Source organism: Phalangium opilio, unplaced genomic scaffold (assembly GCF_054372755.1).
Source record: "Phalangium opilio isolate 3A_F unplaced genomic scaffold, DU_Popi_V2 ptg000360l_1, whole genome shotgun sequence".
Taxonomy (NCBI): domain Eukaryota; kingdom Metazoa; phylum Arthropoda; class Arachnida; order Opiliones; family Phalangiidae; genus Phalangium; species Phalangium opilio.
In genome coordinates this window covers 114,663-126,730 of record NW_028324230.1, presented here as the reverse complement: position 1 = coordinate 126,730, position 12,068 = coordinate 114,663, and the positions used below count along the sequence as shown (strand labels likewise).

Sequence of the window (12,068 nt, the reverse complement as noted above, 5' to 3'; positions counted from 1 at the left end):
TTTCGTTCCTACAGCTTTATCAACTTCTTTCGAGGTTGTTTTGAGTGTTAAGATAAAAGTATTTTAGAAAATGAGCTGAAACTTGGAAAGAGAACCATTTAACTTTGCTTTCTCGACCATTATGGTAAGTTGATTGTACTTCTGCATTGGCAAAAGGGATATTTAATGATCTTCTTGTACTAAGAGTCAAAGACAAAATATGCGTCCTGAAACTTTTCTTCTTGTCGCCGTTATTGTCTTTATGGCCAGATGCGCTACCGCTTCTGAACATTGCATCGTAGAACCAGGTTAATAATAATAACTAAGCCTACTTCACCCGAGACATCCTTATAACACTTGAACAAATATCTTTCAGGGGAAGGGAAGATTTGTTTCTCCGTTCAGCCTTCACCACCGTTTGATGGAGAACTACCAACCGACTTATACGCTGTAAAAACCCCTATTGCAATTTTTGAAAACCAGCCCGCGTCCTTTTCACGAGTCAATTTAAACTCAATGTTCTAATAACTTCTCACGTAACATTTTCAATTTGTAATGTACACCGTAGATGTATGAATGCGAATGCGTATAAACGTATAATATTACAACCGATTTTTTGGTAATGTTGTAAATTCAGTACTTCCATTTTGGTTCAAAGACAAATGAAGTCAAATATTGATGATTAAATGCGCTAAAATAACAGTATCCAGTAGCTATTTGCATTGTAGATTAGCTGAAGCGCACTTTTTATGTTATTTATTGGTTGAAAATGCTCGTTGCCGAATGATTTCAAAGTTAGTGAACAGAAGGTGAGTGAGAACTAGGTACTAGAGAGGTTAATGAAATCATTCATCAATATTATGTTTACGATGTATACCAATGCCAACCAAGTCTTGACTTATTCCTCCTAAGCTCCTTTTTATTGACGAACAACGTGCACCGCTTTTATTTAATAATATCACCATACTTTCTCTCCGAAAAATGGCCAATTCGGGAAATTTGTAAAAAATTACAGATATCAGGGGCGTTTCTATTTGGCTTTTGAATTTCCCGAACACAAGGGAGCCTATACGAACAGAGGGCGTGTCTGAGAGGTTGTAAAAAATGACAACGGAAATTTCCCAGAACTCAACGCGGCACAGAGGCTAGCGTGGATATTAGGGTTAGGGACCCAGTAGTTTTATTTAAATACGAAAAAACCTTTTTTATATCGTTTAAGTTAAGATCAAATTTTTTTATGAAGAATATTTTATAACTTAGTCTTCTGAATATGAGCAATATATTAAAAAATGGAGAGGTAACAATAACCGAAAACTGATAAAAAATCCAAAATTCAAGATTTTACGTACGTGACAAAAACAGCACTCGTGGAACTCTCCCGCCAAGCCTTATTCTACTTCCCCCCCCCCTATACCATTTTTTGTGGTAGGGACTAGTGGCAAGAGGAAACGATAGGTAAGCCGGGAGTGTGGCGCACTCCTGTAAGCCAAGCTACTGGGCGGCAAAGTTTGAGGGAATACGACACATGTCGGCGATCCTACCCTATAGGTGCCGACTGCCCCGTGTCCGCCGGAGGTGCCTTGACCCCCACACCCCGTCCGTCACCTCCCAAGTAAACCTCATTTCCTTCCCCTGCTTACACTCCTACTGAAACCTGAATAATCACATCCTTGCCGCGGTCCATAGACCCTATCGCATTGAAACCTCCAAAAAAAAAAAAAAAAAAAAAAACGATAGAGAATAACAGAAAAGTCAAAATGCTTGTATTCATTTTTCAATAGATACAGTATGAATAAATGTATCGTCGAGGCTGTTATTATCGCAAAAACATTTAACAAACAATTCCATAAACCATTGGCCCTTTGAAGTTATAGGGAAAAATGAAAACAAGTAGTTAAATTCACCACCCTCCATCTGCATACCCCCTGACTCCATACATCCTTGGTTTTCCCTAACTTTAAAAAGAGAGACCATCTAGTCAACAGAGCTAGGTATGCTCGAATATTAGACTGCCAACTATAGAGTGCTGTCAGTTGTGACGTAAGAACCAATGTTAAACGTCACCAGTCTGCCTTTAGCAAAGGGAGGCCATGCTTGTTTCCGTTTTTTAGCCACATCGTATGATGAACATCTACGATGTGGGTCTTAGTTTGACCTGGCCTGTTGTTGGCGGCGTCGTGAAAGAGAACTGCCTTTGACAGTATAAAAATTTTCGATCGTCATTGAAGGGAGAGTGAATGGGAGAGAATTGTGGTGAGGTGATATTTTTTGTTCGTGTATTTTAAAATGAAGGGAATTATAACAGTAAGTTTAAGAATTGGATTTATTTGTACTAGTAAAGTTAAACATTGAGAATTGTGTTTTACGTTTGCTCGATATATTTAAAGCTAGAGAGAGAGAGAGAGGGGATTATGGTATTGCCTTAATTTAAATGGACGGTTTAATACTCCCTTTAAAATTCCTGTCACCCGTCGACAATAAGGGTTTCACGCTTTTTATCCCACCAAGATCCCACTCCCCTATTGCAAAATTCAAAGAAATCGAGGGGAATTTTTAAGAAGCAAAAGGAAGTATAAACCGACGTTATATTTAGAATAGTTTTAAGGCGGTGTTTATTATTGGAAGTTACGTCTATTTCTCCAAAAATCAAGAAGAGTTTTAAAAGAAGGTACTAGCTTGGGGCCTCTGATATTACAATTATAACGTAAGTAAAGGATTAAGGGTTATAATTTTTTGTTAGGGCATCGAGGGGCTATTCACTCTGATCTTCAGTACTTATTTTAATGGGTGTTTTCTGGTATATCGTTTTACCACTGTTAAAGGATGCGCATCGTGGGGGTACTCACTCACGTTTACCGTTCGTGTCACACTATTATAATTATAACAGAAGTAAAAAAATTTAAGTAATAATTTTACAACAGTTAAAGGTAGCGCATCGAGGGGCTATTCACTCAAATTTTTTTCTGTATGCCTGTTATTTACGGTACGATGTGGCTACTATTACCAAAAGTGAATAGGCTACTACGTACAGAAAGTGTAGAAATCGAATTCTGTAGCGCCTTTTCCTGTGGTTTTAAAGAAAACTCTTGAGCAGACGACGCGTAAAAGATGAAGTCAAACCAGATTGGTTGTATTCGAACTTCCCTCCGTTTAGAGCAGCCAATCGTGCTTCAAAGCAATTACATCACCGAAAGTAGTTCGAGTGAGGAAATGTAAAGCCCCGCCCATTGACATGCGCGATAACACTAGATGTTTTACTTCCAACAGCAACCCGTAGATGGCGAAAAAATCTACTTTATGGCGCGAAATTTAAAATGCTTAGTTATAGATCATTGGTGTTGCTATAGGTAACGTTAGTTCAAATCATAATGAAATGGTGAATATTTGTGTTATATGTATATTTCCTACCACGTACACATTATTTATTACTAAACAATAAAGGATTTACATTTATTATTATTAATCCTGACGTTATGAAAAATGGTTTAAATTATTGGTAGACCGAGCGATGATGAATTGCTTGGAAAATACCTGCCCTTGCGTTTTTGCAATTTAATGTCTTTTTTTTTCAATAAAAGACTAACAGTTTTCTAATAGCTAATTTGTTTGAAGGATCATTTTTTTGTGAACGTTTGCAGTTAATTGCAGGATGAGGAGAGTAGTCTTTGTAAAGAGCGGTTCTTGGAGTCAATTTAGCTCCCACAAATGTAAATAATGACGATAATGACTTGTTTTGTTATGGTCTTAACTTTGCATTAATTTTGCCCAAGCAAAGTCTATTTCATAATTGCGATTACTTACTTTTTTGGCCAATTCAATTAACTTAGGCCCTAGCTCGTCATAAATAAAGGAGCAAAAAAAAAAAAACTTCAAGCGTAGCACTTTACAAAAACGTCTCTCCTCATCATGGAATTAACCTCAATAAATAACAAAAGCAATCCTGATTGCAAAAGAGCAAGAGATGTTATTAAATCCAAACTTGTTGTGCATTTCCTCTGTTCATTCTTTTATTCATCTCAGACATAGATACTGTGAATGCATCAGTTGGTTTTGGGGCTCAATTGAAGGAACTGCATGTGGGAGTCTCTTTATTATTTCTACCAAAGCAATTCAGAGAAAAATGATAATGCAAACGAAGTGGCTATTAGTAAACTATTAGTCTTTCTTTGATAGAACAAGACATTATCTTGCAAAAGACGGAAGTGCCGGTATTATCCTTTTAAGGCATCATTGCTTGGTCCACCGATAAATTTAAACATTGTTTCCTAACGTTGGGATTATTTGGGAAATATACGTCCATTTCTGTGCTTCTGAAACTCGGGATTGGACATTTACAACTCATATTTATTTAAGAAATAATAAATTTAAATCCTAAAGACAACTTATTCCCATAATTATACAATAATAATAAAAACTCATGTACTTAAAAATATTAACTTATATTGTTTTGTAATAAACCATGTGTATGTTGTTTAAAACATGGCGAGAAATATATTTTAAAATCTATATAATACCACGAATATTCATCTTTTTATTAAGATTCGAACTAACATTATCTGTAGCAAGACCAATGTTCTAAAATGAAGCAATTTCAATTTCGCGCCATAGGATAGATTTTTCCCGCCATCTACGTGTTGCTGTTGGAAGTAAAACATCCAGTGGTTACCGCGCATGTCAATGGGAGGGGCTATACCTTTCCCCACTCGGTCTAATAGTCACGTGTACAAGGAACTATAACTTCAAGAGGTAGGGATACAAAGGTACAAGTGATTCGCCGCCGCGTTACTGTGGTTTTCCGCTAAGGCGGGGACGTTTAAGAGAGCGAGAGAAATAACACGTTTCATAACAACGCGGAAGTTCTTCACTTTCTGTACGTAGTAGCCTATTCACTTTTGCTATTACGAGCCTTGTTCTTTATGGGAACATAGTGGGTGACGTCAAACCGGGGCTTCTGACAGCACTCTATAGGCGTTGGACCTCTTTACAAACGGTATAGACTTTACCCGGGCGCGTTCAGTAACGCTCAACGGAGGCTCCGTTGAATGCGCATTCGCCACTGAACGATTTTCGTAACTTCCGGTCTGACGTCACGATTGTAAGCGAAGAGGCATCGAAGTCATCGGCTGTAAGAGCCGATTACTTCGTTGACCAACGCAATTTGTGACGTAGTGGCAATGGCGGAAACATATCTCCCTGAAGGATTTCGAGAGGTTAATTTGACGGATAATTTCGGAAATGTTAATAAAATCGGTGTAGCAGCGACTGAATGCGAAAGAATAATGTCTGATAGTATTTTATGGAATTTTTTTCGATTATATCTATGAAGCTTAAAAACTTATTGGGTTTTAAAGATTAAGCCTTGGCTAAGTTACTGGTCAGAGTTTTCTCTTATTTCGGTTAGCAGGCCCTCGCTTATACATTTCCATGAACAGTAAGCAGACGACACAACGCAAAGTTCGCAAAAAACCGTTCAGTAGCATGACGTCACGTTGATCAACGGAGCTCAACGCGTTTGGTCTACAATGAGCGTTACTGAACGCAGCCTAAGTGCAATAGAAAACCACTCAATCGGGGGGTGCGGTACAATACCCCTGAAATTTCACCAATATATAATGCTGCTTCTCGTCCCCCTAAAACCGGCTTCGCTCGTTTTTTGCCCCGTCCAAGCTCACGAGGGAAATGACATTTCTTTCCTTAGCGTAGCTATTTTCATATATATAGTGATGCCATTACTGTCTTCACCTCTCCCAATTTTTCGAAAAAGTAAATCTAAGTCCACGTATATAACAACTTGCCTCGTAGTATATAAAAAATTGCCTAGTACTATCATTGCCGCCTCTATTATAAGGCCGGAGCGCGCGGCTCCCGAGGTAGGGAACATTCGCGGGGGGGATGAAACCTCACTTCTCCGATAGACGGAGCTCGTTTGGAAAGAATTTAAAAAATTAAATGGCGCGTAAATTCAAAGTCTTGTAATGGTTCCTTTGCAAGAAAGACGAATTATATAAGTTTTTGGCTTATCTTCTCTAGGAATTAGAAAACTAAATATAAACAGAGTAGCTTTAAAAGATTTTATTTTGTTTTATAAGAGTAACAAGAATTCTTATTTTGATTTATAAAGTGACAATTTTTATTTTGATTTATAACAGTGACAATTTTTATTTTGATTTATAACAGTGACAATTTTTATTTTGATTTATAACAGTGACAATTTCTGTTTTGATTTATAAGAGTAACAATTTTTATTTTTATTTATAAGAGTGACAATTTTTATTTTGATTTATAAGAGTACATTTTAAACTTTGATTACTTTCTGGATAAAGGTTTTGAATTTAATTTCTTAAAAGCTCCGTATTGGTCAGTAATATCTTTAGCATAATTATTTAAAAGTGGTCTCAAAAACTTTTCTAACAATACCTTTGCAAATTTTATATTGCCACAATTGCACTGTAATGGTTGACAGAAATAAGGCAATAAAATATCCATGTAACTCTCTAGAACATGGCTTCGTGGGAATAAATGTAAAGACAACTGAACAAATTCATCGACACTAGCTAATAAGGCAATCAACAGTCTCGTGGGATATTTAAGCCCTCCTCGATCCAGTGCACTTATAAGCGCGTGCTGTCGTGAATTAGATGCTGCAGTAATAACTTTATTGAGGCAATCCCAGCACTCGGAATTTTCTTCGGCAATCCGAACAATGTATCCTCCGATCATGGCGGTTGAAATTGATTTTATTGTTACTACCGTGTTGTCAGTAATAGCAGAAGTGGTATGAGACTAGAAGTGAAGGGCTCTAGCATTGGTAATAGATCCTGGCACTAGTGAACAAATTTGAGGATTTTATGCCGATTCCCACGCGCTAAAACTAGAGAGAGAAAAATTGGTCGAGTTCCAAAAACATTTCCTACCCCCTTCCCCTCAACCTAAAGCCGCAGAACACGGACCCGGCTCCTTGAATCTAGTTCGGCCGTCTACCACCGCGAGCGTCTCACGTTTTGGAGGGAAAAATTCTGAAACCGCCACTAGAGGGCCAACCGTTTGTGTTTTATCAAGTCTTTTCACTAATGCCGAGTGAAGAATTTGGTTAGCTCAATACTTCTAGTATCATACCACTTCTGGTAATAGTTAGCTTCCCCATTCTCATTAATATCATCTTTAAAGAATTTGTCAAGACAATAACTTGCATGCCACGTTCACTTCCTCCAACAGCATGTGATTGACACAGTTCTCCTCGACCTTCGTTGGTTATAACTGGCCTTGAAATTGATCGCCGGCTGCAGTTAGATGATCCGAAGTCGGTGCTTTTAAAATGCCTGCTACAAATTTTCAGTTCAGAACTTCCGTGCAGGAAGGTTTCAAGATAAGCCGAATTCCCTCCAAATATTGTATATATCCATTTTTGCCTTAATGTTTGGTCTTTCGGAAATGAATGAAAGGTAATGCGTCTATTATCACAAAGTCTCTTCCTTCCCTTCTGATGGCAATCTGGTGCAGCGCATTTTACCATTTTGTAGTTTTTTTCAAATTCTAATTACTCCTTTGAATTACATCCTAACATTGAATTAAAACTAAATTAGTAAATTTTAAGCCTTGGTTAAATGTGAATAATAGCTACCCTAACCCGAAGCAAGACAAGGTTACCAAATAATTAGGTTATAATCTATATTGCCCAATTCCCTACATTGATTTTACAATCACACAAGTTTTAAACATTTAAATTAATCTTACCATTTAATGAATTGAGGAACGGTAACGAACCGACTTCGCACACTCCTTGTACTGACGTCCCCAGAGACCCAACAAGCTAACCGGCCCTGCCGTTGAACGGTTGAAGCCGCGCGAAAAGCCTCAGGTTTAAAAATTATGACGTCACATTTTTGTCCAAACGAGCGCCTCTCGCGACAGAAAGCGGCGAATTAAAATGTTAGATTTTGAGAGGGGAAATATCGCGCGCTCCGGCCTTATACAATAGAGGCGGCAATGGTTAGTCAGGGCATCTATAGATTGAGCTGTACAGCTAGTACGTAAATGCATACATACAGCCATACAAGAGTGTCCTTATTTAAGATCCTCGTGGTGTTATTAGCGGGCGTTCAATCCTTTAGAATAGAGTGGCTCTTAATATGGTAGAAGCCAAGGGTTGAATGAGGGAAGTTTGCCTTAGGGCTTATTTCTTTTGGGAAGCCCATAATGAGGAGCCAACGCTTAGAAAAGCGATGACTTCAGCAGACTCTTCTTTAAATATAAGCGACGATAAGCATCGAAATACATAAGACACTAACACCAAAACTCCCCCGAAGTCACAATCAACTATCAAATGCAGTCTCTATTACCAAAGGCAAATAAACAGTGAGGATGTAAGGAGATCCAAAGTAACAACGTAGAACTCTTTGCTGATCCATTCCCTATCGGCATACTAAGGGAAAACTCGCATTTGGATATCAAGGAGAGTACTTCTGTAAACCGAATTACAATTACCAACCAGGTTTTCATTACGAAACCTTTGATAACTCCAAGAAATCAAAACATCGAAAGTCGAATCAATTGTTTTTTAGGGATGAGATTAAAAAGTAATATTGAAGTAAAGATCTAATTGATTGATTTTGAGAGTAAGCTGAGAAAGAAATATATCAAGATTTGTTTGGTGTGTGTTTATTTTACTGAGAACACACAAGCCAATGTTTCATTAAACTACCCAGTTCTCAATTGCTTTCTTTTAATTCTATTTGCTTTGGATTGATGGAACTTCCGAAAATAGCCTTATGAGGCGCAAGAAAAAAAAATAAAAAAATTGCAAATATTTTTTTTTGGGGGGATATTGATTTTCGTTTGAGATTGGCGGTCGCTCGGTCCTGAAGGAAACGGGTCCAGAGTAGTCAAGCGTTTCTTTATAGAGGGCGCCGCTATTCATTAACGCGGCAGAACAATTTTATCTTTTGAGCCATCGGCTTCGCGATTATGATTGAAAAAATTAACCGACAGTTTTATTTTATCGTCTGCGTTCTTATGATGTGCGGTACCTCACTACTTAAATTCTGTCATATCCAAGTAGCGGTTTTCCTTCCTTTAGAGACCATCTTTAGCACCATCTTGCTTTCAAAATAAAATTAATGTTTGCAGCGATAGTCTTTTAGTAAGTTGTTTTATTATCAACATCCAGTCTCAAAGCAAAGCGCAAAAGTCGGCAAGCAATTTTCCCCCCTTTAAAGGTCACTTTTTTGCGCCATCTTGCGCTTAAAAGAAGCAAATACAAATTAAGCTGTCTGAAACTTAATTTTCCCAATAATTGCAAAAAATTTAAATTAGAAGATGACTGTTCACTTAAAGGGATAGGATCAACGTTTTCCGACTAGTACAAGATGAGGGCAGTTTTAGGTAAAAAAAATGTGCCTAAAATTATGTGTGCCAAAAAAAATCGAATTAAAACGTTTAAAATTAAGAAAAGTACGTTAGATATTTTGAAATTCAAACTAGCCGCGAAATACTGCCCGACTTGTTTTTCACACTATGACGTTGTAAATGTCTCTTGATTCATTGGTTGTTTGGTAATAGGAGAATGTAGGGGAACTCAAGTTGAGGATAGTAGGTTTTTTTTTCCGTCGTCTGCTACAGGAGCCAAATAGAAAATGTCATCGTCGACGTCGAGTCTTAGCTCGGAATCCGAAATATCAGACGGGCCTGACTCTGTAGTAGAATCCGATAGTTTAGACTCGGTTGAATCTTTCGAAATTCGTGAGTCAAGTGAGGAAAATTCAAGTTCGGATAATTCGTTACTTGGTAGACTATGAAATGACAGAGATTTGTCCGAGTCTGTATTGGTACAGTCAAAAACAACGCACTTTCTACGACATTTTGGCAAGGCTTAGTTTCCATGATCGATTTTTTTATTCTAAGTGGCCCTAAATTCAAGCTTTTAAGATTTATTTTTCAAATTAAATGTGCTAAACCTCTTACTTAAACGATTTAATTGCTATGAAACTATTTAGCTTCTTTCACGCCTCTCAAAACACGTAAATCGAAATAAAAGTCAAGGCCAAGTTTATTTGTGATCCACAAGTGAAATAGTATGAAAACTACTGTTAGTCGTAAAGCTACCATATCTTCAAACAAGAGGAGCGTATGGAGGGGTGGGTAGATGTTTCAACCGTGTTTTTGCCAAAGGACGCAGGAGGGGGTAGTGATCGGAGCAGTCCCAAAAAACAATACTTTTAAAAATTAATTAAAAATAGTTAAGTTATTAAAAGTATCAATATATATATATTTTTGAAAACGTAATTTTAGGTTCTATCTGATTTTAAAATATGAAATCTTTTCATTAGTAGCCAAAACATCGATTCTATCCCTTTAAGGTTTGTAAAGTAGTGATAGGTCTTAAAAACAGTGGATGTTTGTCAGCGTCTGTGAGAAAATGAACTTTGACCTAATATTTAAATTGACCACTAGTGGCGTCCCAATAGCTCAAGCCTATTCCAGGAATCCAGGGTAAGCTTCTTTTTGGAGTTGGGAAAAGGCGCAGTCTAGTTTTGGTTATCATGAATGACAGTTCCTGTACTCTACTCACCCTCACCTTTAATTTATTTATTAGTTGTAATATGTTTTAGTTGATCTTGTTATCGTTTAATTAAAAGCAAAAGTCCATAATCCCCCTCGAAGTACTGAGATGTAACGGTTTATACTAGTGATGCCGCGAATATTGATTTTGCCGAATACCGAATATTCGGCCATGCTCTCGGCCGAATCACCGAATATTCGGGCGTGAGATATGTGCAACTCGCGCGAAACCGGTTATGAGCTGTAACCCGTTCCGCGAAATACGTACATCCCCGCACGGACCGCAATGGGACAGGTCTCATCATGGAAGAAGAAGGGTATGGAATGGTGAGGTGAATAGGCAGACGGCTACGCGAAATGTAGGGTCACGTGGGAAAACTCTCCTCTCCTCTCGGCACTAGCTGTAACGCGATTACTGCTCTGCGCAATATTGGCGCGCAAGCAGAAAGAGGGATACACTGTTTAGACATGGAAGAACTCGCGTAGTTCTTCCATGGTTTAGATCCGCTCTCTACCGCCTCTGCTACAGCGCGCCTGCGCGGAAGCTTTCAACGTTGGTGATATACTCGGGAAGGAGGGAATGAAAAGGGGAAGTAACGATTTTTCGACGCGCTCTCTTTAACACTATAGGACCCGTCTATAGCGTTTTTAGGTTTTTGGTTTATTTGCGAGTAGATCGTGTCACTATATGCTTTCTTTTATTCATCACAACTTACCACTGGTAGATTATAAATATTAAAGTAAAAATTGTTATTGAAATAAATAATTTTTTAGTAATTTTTCCGTTTTTTTTCCTTCATGATTGGAGATTCGGTATTCGGCCGAATATTACGAAATATTCGGCCGAATACCGAATACGAAAAAAATGGCCGAATACCGAATAGTAACCGAATATTCGTGGCATCACTAGTTTATACCCTGGCCGTCTTCAGTGTGGAAATTTTGTTCCAACCCCGCCGTTTTCCGACTAGTTTTGGGGAAATATTTTCCCCCCTTTCAAGCCGGGCTTGGCGCCAAAAATATTTTTGAGAGGGTAATTTTTTCACGGACGGAGTGACGTTGGGTAGTATTGTATGGAACGCCGTTTCGGCCAAAGTTATGTACTTGCTAGGTTGTTATATAGTACGAGGCAAGTTGTTATATAGTACGAGGCAAGTTGTTATACAGGGTGGCTTCGGTATTTGTGGCCAATAGCTTCTATGGGATAGTATTATTCCACTGAAAATAGTATGTGTCCTACCATATTGTGTTGCAGGATTGATAACGTGAATATTAGATATGTAATGCAATAGACTGCTGTAATCGAAATAATGTTTAACGTATTGCCTACAGTTTAAAGGGAGGGTGAAGTAGAAAATCAAGTGATTTTTTATCGATTTTTCTACTAATTATAAGACCAGTCTGCATAGTCAAACATCCAGGAAATACTTCCGAATGATTTTAAAATTCAAATTAGGTTCAGATTTTAAGGATAATTTTAAAGAAGGTCCTCCGGCCAATCGCGTAACGTCTTGCCTTTTTATTAACAAAAT

General features: G+C 37.9%; 1 long non-coding RNA gene across 1 annotated transcript; it reads left to right on the top strand.

The window, feature by feature from the left end:
* On the top strand, positions 1 to 591 carry LOC149597366 (uncharacterized). Its single transcript, XR_016377872.1, has 3 exons — positions 1 to 124; positions 185 to 287; positions 356 to 591. It is a non-coding gene; the product is annotated as an uncharacterized LOC149597366 (long non-coding RNA).
* Positions 592 to 12,068: the final 11,477 nt, after the last annotated feature.